Source organism: Podarcis muralis, chromosome 1 (genome assembly GCF_964188315.1).
Source record: "Podarcis muralis chromosome 1, rPodMur119.hap1.1, whole genome shotgun sequence".
Lineage (NCBI taxonomy): Eukaryota > Metazoa > Chordata > Lepidosauria > Squamata > Lacertidae > Podarcis > Podarcis muralis.
Window position 1 is genome coordinate 41553051 of NC_135655.1, and position 12869 is coordinate 41565919.

The following is a 12869-nucleotide window of genomic DNA, read 5'->3' on the forward strand; positions in this document are numbered from 1 at the left end:
GCGCCTCCAAAACGGAAAACCCTTTCGTCTAGCGGGTTTTCCGTCTTGCGAGGCGTTCGTCTTGCGGGGCACCACAGTAGATAGGAATTGATTGGAAAACAGATATTAAATATTCTGTTGAAATAAGTTGTTGTTGTTTTTTAAATGCACTTCTTTTCAAGAGAAAAAAGCCCATTCGGTTTATTATATGAAATATTTGGATTGTTATGGATTGCCTTAATACAAAGCATCTGTTGGCAGAAAAGAGTGGATGGAGTTCATTAGGAAGCTTTTTAAGCAAGGGGAGGCAGGGGAGTCCAAGCAGGAATTTCTGCCTCTGGGCTTACAATATAGTTAAGACTTGGAAACAATTCAGAGAATTCCAGTCGATCCTTACAAACGGCAAGAAATTGGTTCATATACGAACATTACTTGTGAACTGTCTCGGCCAAGATTACTCTGGGTGGTCGTATTCCTAATAAAGCCTCATTGGCAACAGTTCTTTACATCAATAATGGCAGGGAGGTACGTATTCTGCAACATTTCAAAGATAATAATAAGGGCACTCTCAACTGCCACAGTTTTCATACCTAAACCCCCATCACCATGACCACATTGATCAAACTTTTATCTTACCTGCTGGCTGCTATTGCATATCCTCTGCAATAGGATGCCCTGCATTGATTTTGAAGCCAACAGAGTCTTGCTGCTTTCGGTTAAAGACATACTAGAAAGGCTTGATTGCCATAAAATAGGTTCTCAACCATTCTAGCTACAGCTCAGCAGCTGCAGTGTGTGAAAAGGCTGGCTAAGGACTGCACGGTGACCTACTATCCATTCCTTGGGGATGGCAATGAAACTCACACATGGACAGGGCTAGCCCAATATATTTTGTTCTTTGAGGTGAAGAATAAAATGGCTACCTACAGAAACTGAGCAGAGTGACAGCTGAACCTTACTTCATTAACACTGGTGATGGGATAGCATCCTTCACCACACCTGAGGAGAACAGGAGAACTTAGCAGGCACAAGGCAGCCCTGGTAGTGCACACAGATTGGCCCTGCAACACATCACTGCTGCTCCCAGTATCTGCCACATGAGGCAGCTTCCTCATCTACCCAATGGTAGGGCTGGCCCTGCACATAGAGGAGACTGCATCAACATTGAGACACAGTACAAACTTAGAGGGGAAGTGGCATTGTCGCAGGGTGTAGTGAGAAGGAAGGGGAGCCCGAAATGAACAATCAGTCTTAAAAAGGACTTGCTTATGTACATGGATTTACAAGGAGGGGCTAAAGCTCAGTGGCAGGTTGCATGCTGTGCCTGCAGAAAGTCCCAATTTCAATCCCTGACATCTCCAGGCAGGACTAGGACAGACCCTTGTCTGAAACACTGGAGACCTGCTGCTAGTCAGTGTAGACAAGGATAGCCAATGTGATACCCTCCAGATGTTGATGGACGACCACTGCCATTACCCCTGAACATCGGCTGCACTGGCTGGAGCTGACAGTAGTCCAACAACATCTGGAGAGCACGATGTGGGCATCCCCTGTTGTAGACGGTACTGAATTAGATGGATGAATGATCTGCCTTGATAAATGGCAGCTTCCTATTGAGGAAGAACTGTAGTAGAACACATGATTTGCATGCAAAAGTTCTCAAGGTTCAGCTCTCTGGCATCTCCAGATAAGACTGGAAAAACTGTTGGAAGCCAACCAGTATGGACAGCACTAAGGACGCGGGTGGCGCTGTGGGTTAAACCACAGAACCTAGGACTTGCCGATCAGAAGGTCGGCGGTTCGAATCCCCGCGACAGGGTGAGCTCCCGTTGCTCAGTCCCACCTCCTGCCAACCTAGCAGTTCGAAAGCACGTCAAAGTGCAAGTAGATAAATAGGTACCAGCGGGAAGATAAACGGTGTTTCTGTGTGCTGCTCTGGTTCGCCAGAAGCGGCTTAGTCATGCTGGCCACATGACCCGGAAACTGTACGCCGGCTCCCTCGGCCAGTAAAGCAAGATGAGCGCCGCAACTCCAGAGTCGGTCACGACTGGACCTAATGGTCAGGGGTCCCTTTACCTTTACCTTATGGACAGAACTTAGCCAGATGGGCCAATGGTCTTACTTGGTATAAGGAAGCTTCCTATATGAACAAAAGTACAACAAAAGACAAGATACATCCATTCCCTCCTCTGTGATTTTACTTTTAGGAACTCTGATGTGGGGCACTAAACCCCAAAGGATGACAATTTTGGCAACCCTTAATGACTAAGAACAAGAGTCAGACCAAAAAGGACAGGTACCAGAAAATAACTGGCATCTATGGATTTTGAAAATCAACTAAAGGCTGTGCAGAGAAGGAGCCCTGTTCCAGACCAGCAAGTAATTAGATATAGCTGCAGACAAAGCCGGAATAGAAATATCTTTATTCTCTTGCTAGTAGAATGGACACCATTATTGTCATAGTTCAGATTCTTCCTTGTCATGAGCAGTTCCTTGCTTTATTAAGTATGTGTCACCTTGCCTTAAAGCATTTCCATAAACTGCAAAGAGAGGAGTTTTATCCCTCCCAAGTGTGGCTCTGTCATAGATAGCAGACATCATTCCATGCAGGCATGCTTGAAAAGAGACATACAAATGCACATAAACAGACCAAGAGCATCTTTGGGGTTCCAAGAGTTCCAGCCCATCCATGTTTTTCATTAAAGTGTTCACGTTACTGGTACTTTAGCATACAACAAGCTGTAAAAGACCAAGATTTTGCAACAGTCCTATTTTGAGTTTACTAGAACTCTTTGGCATCTGAATTCATTTCTGCTCACCAATGAAGCTCAGGGGGGTCTGCATAGCCATTCAGTTGTTATTTTCGATACTCATTTTTAAAGCGTTGGTTGACCTCAGAAACATGTACACAGAACCTGACGCATACTTTGAACTTCAACACCCTCTACTGATTTTGACCTAAGATCACTGCTAACCATTCACAAGTAAGGATACACCCATTAAGTGATGCAGAACCAACTCCATAAGCATTCCTTGTTCCTTATTTTTAAAATGTGGCCATGCTACAGCATTTCTAAAAACAAAAGCAAATATAACCTCCACCCAATGACCTAAAATAATAGGGGAAATAACTATGGGTTCTACAGAGTCTAAAACCACACAGTTATGGTGGAGCAAAAATGAAGAATATTTCTGAGCGTGAGTCATGTAGATTTTTATTTTTTTAGTAGCAGGCAGCACATAAAGTGCATAAACAGTGATTTTTCCAGAATCTTCTCCCTTTAAAATGGTGATTGGCTAAATTTTGGACTGGCTGCTCTTGGTTTTGCTGTTACTTTTTGTCCTTTATATGACAGTTTTGTGTGCTCTGCACTCTGTTATTAGTAACAACCACAGGTGCAATTACACAACACAAATTTTTGAACAGGTGACTTTGGACTATTTTGTTTGATCCCAGCATCCCACCTATGGGATGTTCTACTTCACAGGCTGGTTACTGAGATAATGTGTGCAAAATATTTCAAATACTCTAAAGCATTTTACAAATGCTAATTATTATTTTATTGGGCCACAGGTGGACTAACAGGTCCCAGTTCTAAAATCTTTAAATCAGAAACCAATCTCGTTAATTTAATTCTTGTTTTTAATGTTACACCTTTTTTCCCAGCTGTGCTCTGCAGTACCTTTGAAAGGGTGAGGTCGTTCACCTTGCTCTAGGCTAGGAGCTGACTTCTTTCAGAACTGAATGGTTGCTTTTTGACACACACACACACACACACACACACACACACACACACACGTTGCAGAAGAGAAATAAGCATTCCAACCCCATCTTTTGGAGAATACACTGCTTTTTATTGGGCTTTTTGACTGAGCTGTACAGATTTTAAATGGGTTTGGCAATTAATAATAATAATAATTTATTATTTATACCCCGCCCATCTGGCTGGGTTTCCCCAGCCACACTGGGTGGCTCCCAACAGAATAGTAAAGGCACAATCAAACATCAAATATTAAAAACTTCCCTAAACAGGGTTGCCGTCAGATGTCTTCTAAAAGTCAGTTGTTTATTTCTTTGACATCTGATGGGAGGGCATTCCACAGGGTGGGCACCACTACTGAGAAGGCCCTCTGCCTGGTTCCCTGTAACCTCACTTCTCACAGTGAGGGAACTGCCAGAAGGCCCTCAGAACTGGACCTCAGTATCTGGGCAGAACAATGGGGGTGGAGACGCTCCTTCAGATATACTGGACAGAGGCTGTTTAGGACTTTAAAGGTCAGCACCAACACTTTGAATTGTGCTCATAAACGTACTGAGAGCTAATGTAGGTCTTTCAGGACCAGTGTTATATGGTCTCGGTAGCTACTCCCAGTCACCAGTCTAGCTGCTGCATTCTGGATTAATTGTAATTTCCAGGTCACCTTCAAAGGTAGCCCCACATAGAGGGCATTGCAGTAGTCCAAGTGGGAGATAACTACAGCATGCACCACTCTGGCGAGACAAGTCTACAGGCAGGTAGGGTCTCAGCCTGCATACCAGATGGAGCTGGTAGGCAGCTGCCCTGGACACAGAATTAACCTGTGCCTCCATGGGGAATTATGGGACCAAAATGATTCCCAGGCTGTGCACCTGGTCCCTCACAGGGACACACTAACCCCATTCAGGACCAGGGAGTCCTCCACACCTGCTCGCCCCCTGTCCCCCAAAAACAGTACTTCTGTCTTGTCAGGATTCAACCTCAATCTGTTAGCTGCCATCCATCCTCCAACCACCTCCAGGCACTCACACAGGACCTTCACCGCCTTCACTGGTTCTAATTTAAAAGAAAGTTAGAGCTGGGTATCATCCGCATACTGATGAACACCCAGCCCAAACCCCCTGATGATCTCTCCCAATGGCTTCTTATAGATGTTAAAAAGCATGGGGGAAAGGACAGAACCCTGAGGCACCCCACAAGTGAGAGACCAGGGGTCTGAACTCTCATCCCCCAACACCACTTATGTCAACATGTCATTTCAATTTATTTTGAACTGTTTCTAATGTTGCATTTTAAATCATTGTGACCTGCCCTAGGGCCTTGGGTTGAAGGGCTGCTAATAACAAACTACCACTACTACTACTACTACTACTACTACTACTACTTCCCTCTGTGGGCTTGAGGATATTGCAGCATGATCTCTTCTCAATGAAACATTTATCTCAATTTAGGAATCAGCCCCTGGGAGGGCACGTGGACAGCAGGGCCTAGGATGCTTCAGATCTCCCTCTGCGTGGAGGTCTCCCAGTGCAGCCACTACTATTGCTCTACTGCTGGCAAGGCCCTTGCAGGAGCTTCGATTCTAATCAATATAAACTACACTGCATAACCTGGGAGAGAAAACTATGAACACCTGAAGGAAGGTATGCCTTTATAAATGAATGAACACACAAATAAATACCAAGAACAGCAAGAAGAGTTGGCAGAGGGGCACAATCCATTCCCAAATGCTTGCCATCTTCTCCACAGCTCAGGAACCTCAAGAAATCAGATCCTATCTGTAGAACCCTGGTCAGAGTTTCCAGCAAGCATAGCGTATAAAAACAGACAGTATGGCACACTGTCACTGAAGGGATCAATAAATCCATCTGGTTTCAGGCTTTCTTAATCGCCAGCAGATTTCTACGCTGCGCTAGGCATAAATATAACCACAATGCCTACAGCCTACCAAATAGGAAACTCCTTCAACTGCTTGTAAATGAGAGAGTGGGATTATACTGGGAAGCAAACTATTTAAAAAAGATGGATTTCAGGAAGCGTTAAAGAAATTAGTCCTGGAATTTGACCAAAGAAAGATGACTCTCCCGTGCACATGCTAAGGCTGCTTCAAGGCCCTACCCTCAGGAACCACCCAGCACAGCTTATTGGCTCCTGGGGCAGGATTTGAGCCAGGTACATGCAGAAAATGGATTAACACCAGTGCCCCACTAGGGATTGGGAAGATAGTCAATTCAGCTTGCATTTAAAAGTGAATCTACCTAGCTTGCACTTTCTGAAACAATTAATAAACTGAAGCACATCCATCCTTCAAAATTCACACTTCTCTGAATTTTGCAATGCAGCTCCCCAGCTCTGTCTGTGTGTGTGTGCGTGTGTGTGTGTGTGTGGTGTGTAAATATATAAATAAATGCATAAACATACTGGTTTAAAGTGTCCATTAAAATGTGAAAATCAGCGTAAGTAACATACAGAATGGGGGGGTATATTGGGGGAAATTGCATACACACATGTGTCTATTAGGAGAAATTCAAAGTAGAATGAAGGCCCAGGGCTTGGACTTAAACTGTTGAGAACACTATATGAAATTAACTACTCATAATATTTGTTTGGGACACGGGTGGCGCTGTGGTGTAAACCACTGAGCCTAGGGTTTGCCGATCATAAGGGCAGCAATTTGAATCCCTGCAATGTGGTGAGCTCCTGTTGTTTGGTCCCAGCTCCTGCCAACCTAGCAGTTCAAAAGCACATCAAAGTGCAAGTAGATAAATAGGTGGGAAGGTAAACGGCATTTCTGTGCGCCTCTCTAGTTTCGCCAGAAACGGCTTAGTCATGCTGCCCACATGACCCGGAAAAACTGTCTGCAGACAAATGTCGGCTCCCTTGGCCAGTAAAGCGAGATGAGCGTCGCAACCCCAGAGTCGTTCGTGACTAGACTTAACTGTCAGGGGTCCTTTACCTTTATTTATTTATTTATTTATTTATTTATTTATTTATTTATTTATTTATTTATATTTATTTATTTATTTATTTATATAGCACCATTTGTGCTCATGGTGCTTCACAAAGTATAAGAGATTGGCCCCTGCCCCAGAGACCTTACAATCTAGAATTTAATGCAAGGAGACAACAGACGAAGGCCAGGGAAGCTGAAACAGAGGTTAACAGGGAAGGAACATGCATGATTTAAGTTACCCATGTTTGGGCTGCATTTGGATGTGGGGTTTATTGCATTCATTTTACTGGCTATCTTGCTAGCACTTCTGTCTGAGTTTTTAATGTTCCTTCACATAGCAGTACTTTGCGGTGTTGTGGAACTATGGCTCTTTGACCAATTTACCACTATGTAGCGTTAAACTTTAAATTGCAGGAAAGAACTATATACCACCCCCAAAATCTGTCATAACGAACTTTGGCAACTTCCCAAGTTAATGTGGTTGCAAATGGATTTCTTTCTGGAAACAACACAGAAATGAGCCCTAAACTTCTGCTAGATTCCCATAAGGGGCTTCTATGTCACTTGAAATATCACAGAAAATGCAAAACCAAAGTTATGGAAACATCAAGGGGACGGAATGAAGTGTCATCTAAATGCAGCCTTAGTTACAGTGTTAAATGTGTGGAGACCAAGGGATTGTGCCAAAGGGGGCAGTGGCATGAAAAGGTATGGGAACCACTGCAAAGGTAGGGTCACTGTTAGGTGAAATCCAAGTTCTTGTGACAGTTCTTGGAATATTATCCCTCTGGCATCACCCTCCAACTACATGTTCGGTCTGGACTACTCATGCATTTTGAATCCCTGCATGGAACGATGATAAGCTCTGGCGTGGGACATTCACCATGGGTGAATCATCAACCTCTCAACAGGCGAATCTGTGTATGTGGAATTTTCTCTTTGCTGATAAATAAAAAATGAGTCAGACTTTAAAAACAGGCTGGGGAGGAGGAGAACCCTCGTGACAAATTCAGTGGGGTTTCCCGAGTTCACTCTGTCTCCCCAGCAGTCTTTTAGCCCCTGGTAAAAGAAGGTTTCCCAAAGCTTTTGAAATTACAGCTGCAACAGACATGCCTCCAGCAGCTCAGTACAGTCAAATGAATTAAGATTCAGGCACATAGTCACTAGAGAAAGGGGAAATACCTCTAAATATACTGTAACTGGAAACAAGAGGTCCAATTTCCTCCAGATTTACTATGCATTTTTAGGTAGTAGGAGTCAATGAATTTCTTGCAAATATATAGACATTACAGATTACTAAAAAAACCTAATATTTCAAACAATGAAAAAGTTACAGTGAAAAAAAGAATAGTGAGTTCCTTTTTATACATGATAAAAGGAAACAGTGACATTCAACAATATAGACATTTAAGTCTGCAAAACATAGACATTTCTCCAGTTTTGAAATGCTGTTGTCAAAATTCAAAGGCTAAAACTTTATATTCAAAGCCTTTATTTCCAAAATGCAATATTCTGAAATAATCCCATAACTCAGGGCCAGATTTAGGTTTAATGAGGCCCTAAGCTACTGAAGGTAATGGGGCCCTTAATATGTCCAGCTGTCCTTTGTCAACAACAAATTGTTGCTGTTTTTTGTGTTGAAGATATGCTATATGGTAATGTAGGTATCTAAAGCCATGTGCACATAACAAAATATGTATTTTATCAAAGTAATTGTTGAACTGAAATACAATTAAGAAGAAGTATATTAATAGTGAAATAATTATTAAGCTCTAACTTAAAATGATTTTTTATTCATAACAAACTTAATAATGCAAACAAGAAGAAGAAGAGTTTGGATTTGATATCCCGCTTTATCACTACCCTAAGGAGTCTCAAAGCGGCTAACAGTCTCCTTTCTCTTCCTCTCCCACAACAAATACTCTGTGAGGTGAGTGGGGCTGAGAGACTTCAAAGAAGTGTGACTGGCCCAAGGTCACCCAGCAGCTGCATGTGGAGGAGCAGAGACGCGAACCTGGTTCCCCCAGATTGCAAGACTACCGCTCTTAACCACTACACCACACTGGCAAACACATTGGCATTTGGCAATAACAAAAGTTCTTTTAGAAACACAGTTTACAAAGACTCATAATTTGGGGGGGGGGGCAAGAGAGTGGGGCCCTAAGCTATAGCTTGTTTAGCTTATACGTAAATCCGGCACTGCCATAACTCATATTTGCTTTATATTCATTATGGACAATATTCAGCCACCATATCCCATTAGCACAAGGAATTCTGCTTATATAATGGAACTTTTCCCTCCTCCCCCTGCCCCACCATGGACTGACTGGAATAAGCAAAAATCACCTTTCAAAAGCTTTCCTAAGATTATTAAAGGGACTTCATTTTTCCATAAAGAAATTACCCATAATGATATTTCTGAGCTGTCACAATGGAGAAGAGATGAGGGCATGAGGAAATTTCCTGGCCCCAAAGCCAGGTTCTGGTGGAATGAACCTAATTTACTACATGAATTTCCCTACTTCAATCTCACTATATAAAATAAAAATGTAAGTATGTTATCACTAGTGTCACAGCACAAACCTTGATTCTCATAAAGCCAGGGATAGGGGAACAAAAGTGAAGATGGCCGTGACATGGAAGTGATAAGTGTGGGGGCACTGAGAGGGGGTAACTGGTGATTTAAAACCATGGCAGAAGTTTGACTAACGCAGGGATGGAGAACACTGGGAGGAAATTGTGGTTTAGAACAATGGCAGAGGTTAAAGTAAAGTACTATGGAATATTTGAGGGTTCCGCATAATTTTGAGTACATGGTGAAGGGCGAAAGGGGGAAGTGGCAGTTTTAAACAATGGCCAACATCTGAATAAAGTGAGGATGGAGAAATACTGAGAGGAAAAATGACTGTTGCAAACAATGGCAGAGATTTAAATAAAGCAGGGATGAAAGGATAAAGTTACTTATGGCTATTCCAATATTAATGGCAACAGCTCCCTTCATCCCTGATCACTGGCCATGCAGACTGATGGGAACTGGAGTCCAGCAAAATCTGGAGGGCTACAGATCCCCCATTTCTGGTGTATTTAATTAGTTTTGTGCTCATGGGATTTTTAATCCATGGAGGTCAAAAGTGAGGTGACGAGGAAGATTTCCACTCTCAAAACAGACTGGTTGTCAGAGTTTAGAATGTGCGAGGAGGGCCACAGTCCCATAACTATGATCAGCTGAGAGCAGCCACCTGGTAATAGACACTGTATACCAAGGGTACATAAAGGGACATTTTGGGTGGACATGCCTCATCTTTGGAAATCTCTCCCTCCAAATTTGAGCATGAAAAAAGATTACTAGGATCCATGTGATAACCATGTCCCATATGACCATGCAGTCCATGGAAAGACTGCCATCTTTTGTTGTTGTTGTTTAGTTGTTTAGTTGTGTCCAACTCTTCGTGACCCCATGGACCAGAGCAAGCCAAGCACTCCTGTCTTCCACTGCCTCCCGCAGTTTGGTCAAACTCATTCTGGTAGCTTCGAGAGCACTGTCCAACCATCTCGTCCTCTGTCGTCCCCTTCTCATTGTGCCCTCCATCTTTCCCAACATCAGGGTCTTTTCCAGGGAGTCTTCTCTTCTCATGAGATGGCCAGAGTATTGGAGCCTCAGCTTCAGGATCTTTCCTTCCAGTAAGCACTCAGGGCTGATTTCCTCAAGAATGGATAGGTTTGATCTTCTTGCAGTCCATGGGACTCTCAAGAGTCTCCTGCAACACCATAATTCAAAAGCATCAATTCTTCGGCGATCAGCCTTCTTTATGGTCCAGCTCTCACTTCCATACATCACTACTGGGAAAACCATAGCTTTAACTATACAGACCTTTGTTGGCAAGGTGATGTCTCTGCTTTTTAAGATGCTGTCTAGGTTTGTCATTGCTTTTCTCCCAAGAAGCAGGCATCTTTTAATTTCGTGACTTCTGTCACCATCTGCAGTGATCATGGAGCCCAAGAAAGTAAAATCCCTCACTGCCTCCATTTCTTCCCCTTCTATTTGCCAGGAGGTGATGGGCCCAGTGGCCATGAACTTAGTTTTCTTTAGCTTCCAGCCATGCAGTAAGCCCAACATTACCTCTCACTGGCACATTTCTACAGTAGCTGTGGTGTGAAAGTTACCACAAATCAGCCCAATGTCTCAAGCAATCCAAGGAGTCACTGGGAGGGCCAACAATATTTTAGGGTGCCAGTGAAGCCACAGAGGGTGCTGCCTGCTGTCTAAAGATGCTGGAAAGCATCTTCCTTGGATGTTGTGCAACAGCTGCTTGGAGTGCCAAAATGCCTTGGCCTCAACCGTGTTCTTTCTGGTCCTCTCTTTCCATTCTGCACATATCCCAGAAGTGGTGCAATCTCTTTTGTTTCCGGGATGCATTTTGTGGCTGGCGAAAAAGCTTATGGTTATCCTAGCAGCCAGATAACAGCGTTCCTGTGGTTTTCACACCTCTTCCCCCAGATAGTCTGATCCCATTGTCTTGGCTCATCAACTTGAAAGCCTTTGTTCTCTGTGGAATAGTCTCCCTCAGGAGGTTGTGGACTCTCCTTCCTTGGAGGTTTTTAAGCAGAGGTTGGCTGGCCATCAGTCATGGGTGCCTTAGCTGAGATTCATACAGTGCAGGGGGTTGGACTAGATGACCCTCGGGGTCCCTTCCAACTCCACAATTCTATGATTCTGACCCTGACGTGGACTTTGGTGACTAAGAGCTTATCCATGCATCCATTTGCCCTGCCACCCACCCCCCTCCACTGGGGAAATTTGTGGTTTAGCGCTGAATCAGAACAAACAGCAATTGGGTTTTCTGCAGATTGCTGTTTGTTCTGATTTAGTGCAGGGGCAAAACCACTCAGACCTGCACCTAGAAGGCATGGGCCAAGCAGAAAAAGACTCAAACCCATGCTTTCTAGGCACAGGACAAGTGAAAGTGTAGACAAGCCTTGCTTAAGGCCAAACTAAACAGGATGTGAGGAACTGCATTTGCTTAGCTATTTGCATACGAAGTGGAGATTCAGGGTATCTGAATTCTCCCACCCCAGCTTATGCAGAGAGAAAGGTTAGGGTGGCCATTTATATGTCACCAGACAGAAAACAAACACAAATGCATCACCCCCAAAAAAAGAAAAAATGGGACATATTTGCATAAAATTTGCTTGTGAAACTCTGTAGATCAGAGCTTTCCAAACTGTGTGTCGCGACATATTAGCGTGCCAGCTGCAGTGTGTAGGTGTGTTGGCCAAATGTCCCCGTGCTCCTCTCGGGGTTGGAAAGGGGTTAGTTTAACCTCCAGTTTGCTGGTAAAACTGAATTACTGTGTCCTGAAATGATGCAGATCAAAAAAAGCCAACCTGAAAAGTTTGGAAAGTTCTGCTGTAGATAGTTGAAGATTTAAGATTGATTCCTACAATTTTAGATATAAATTCTAGTGTGGAAGAATGTGGCCAGTTGACCTGTGTACCTGCACAGACTGCTGCCCAGGTGTTCATTGCTGATGGGCAACTTTAGGGTCCTTGCTGCTTTCCCTTCTGATGGTTCTTTATCTTTAAAGCAGACTTGGACCAGACAGCCCCTTAAATACAGGACTGTCCTTTGTAAATTAGGACACGTGGCCACTCTAAGAAAAATGTCTGGACCCAGAGAGCACAAATGGGTAAAGCCAGGGGTGGCTCAGCTCCCATTGCCTCTATGTCTATTTTGATGTAAAAACAATTAGACCCCACCTTTCCCTTTATAGCAGGTGAACAATGTTGGAAGTTGTCAGGCTGTGGTGCTGGTTGCTCATGAGTAACCAGGCAGGACTCTGGCCTGGCTTTTACAGGTTTTATTGTGGAAACTATTTACAGTGCAGATCTACCAAGTTCATGTCCTTCTCAGTCACTTGCAGAATCCGGGAGTGGCCCCTTCCGGCTTCTCCCCCAGCATAAGAACTCCGGCACCCCAAGCCTCCTCCTCCCTTCCTTGCATTTAACCCCTCTGCGCAAGCTGGGCTATGGAAGTGGTGTGCATCCCTCCTGGCCAGCCCGGTGAGGTGAGGGGCTGGGGCTCTCAGCAGCATCCTCGAGCCCTTTCCTCACTTGGCTGGCCCCTTCCCCCTCTTCTCCACTGGAGGTGTGGCTTTTCCCACCGCTGGAAGAGGAACTGC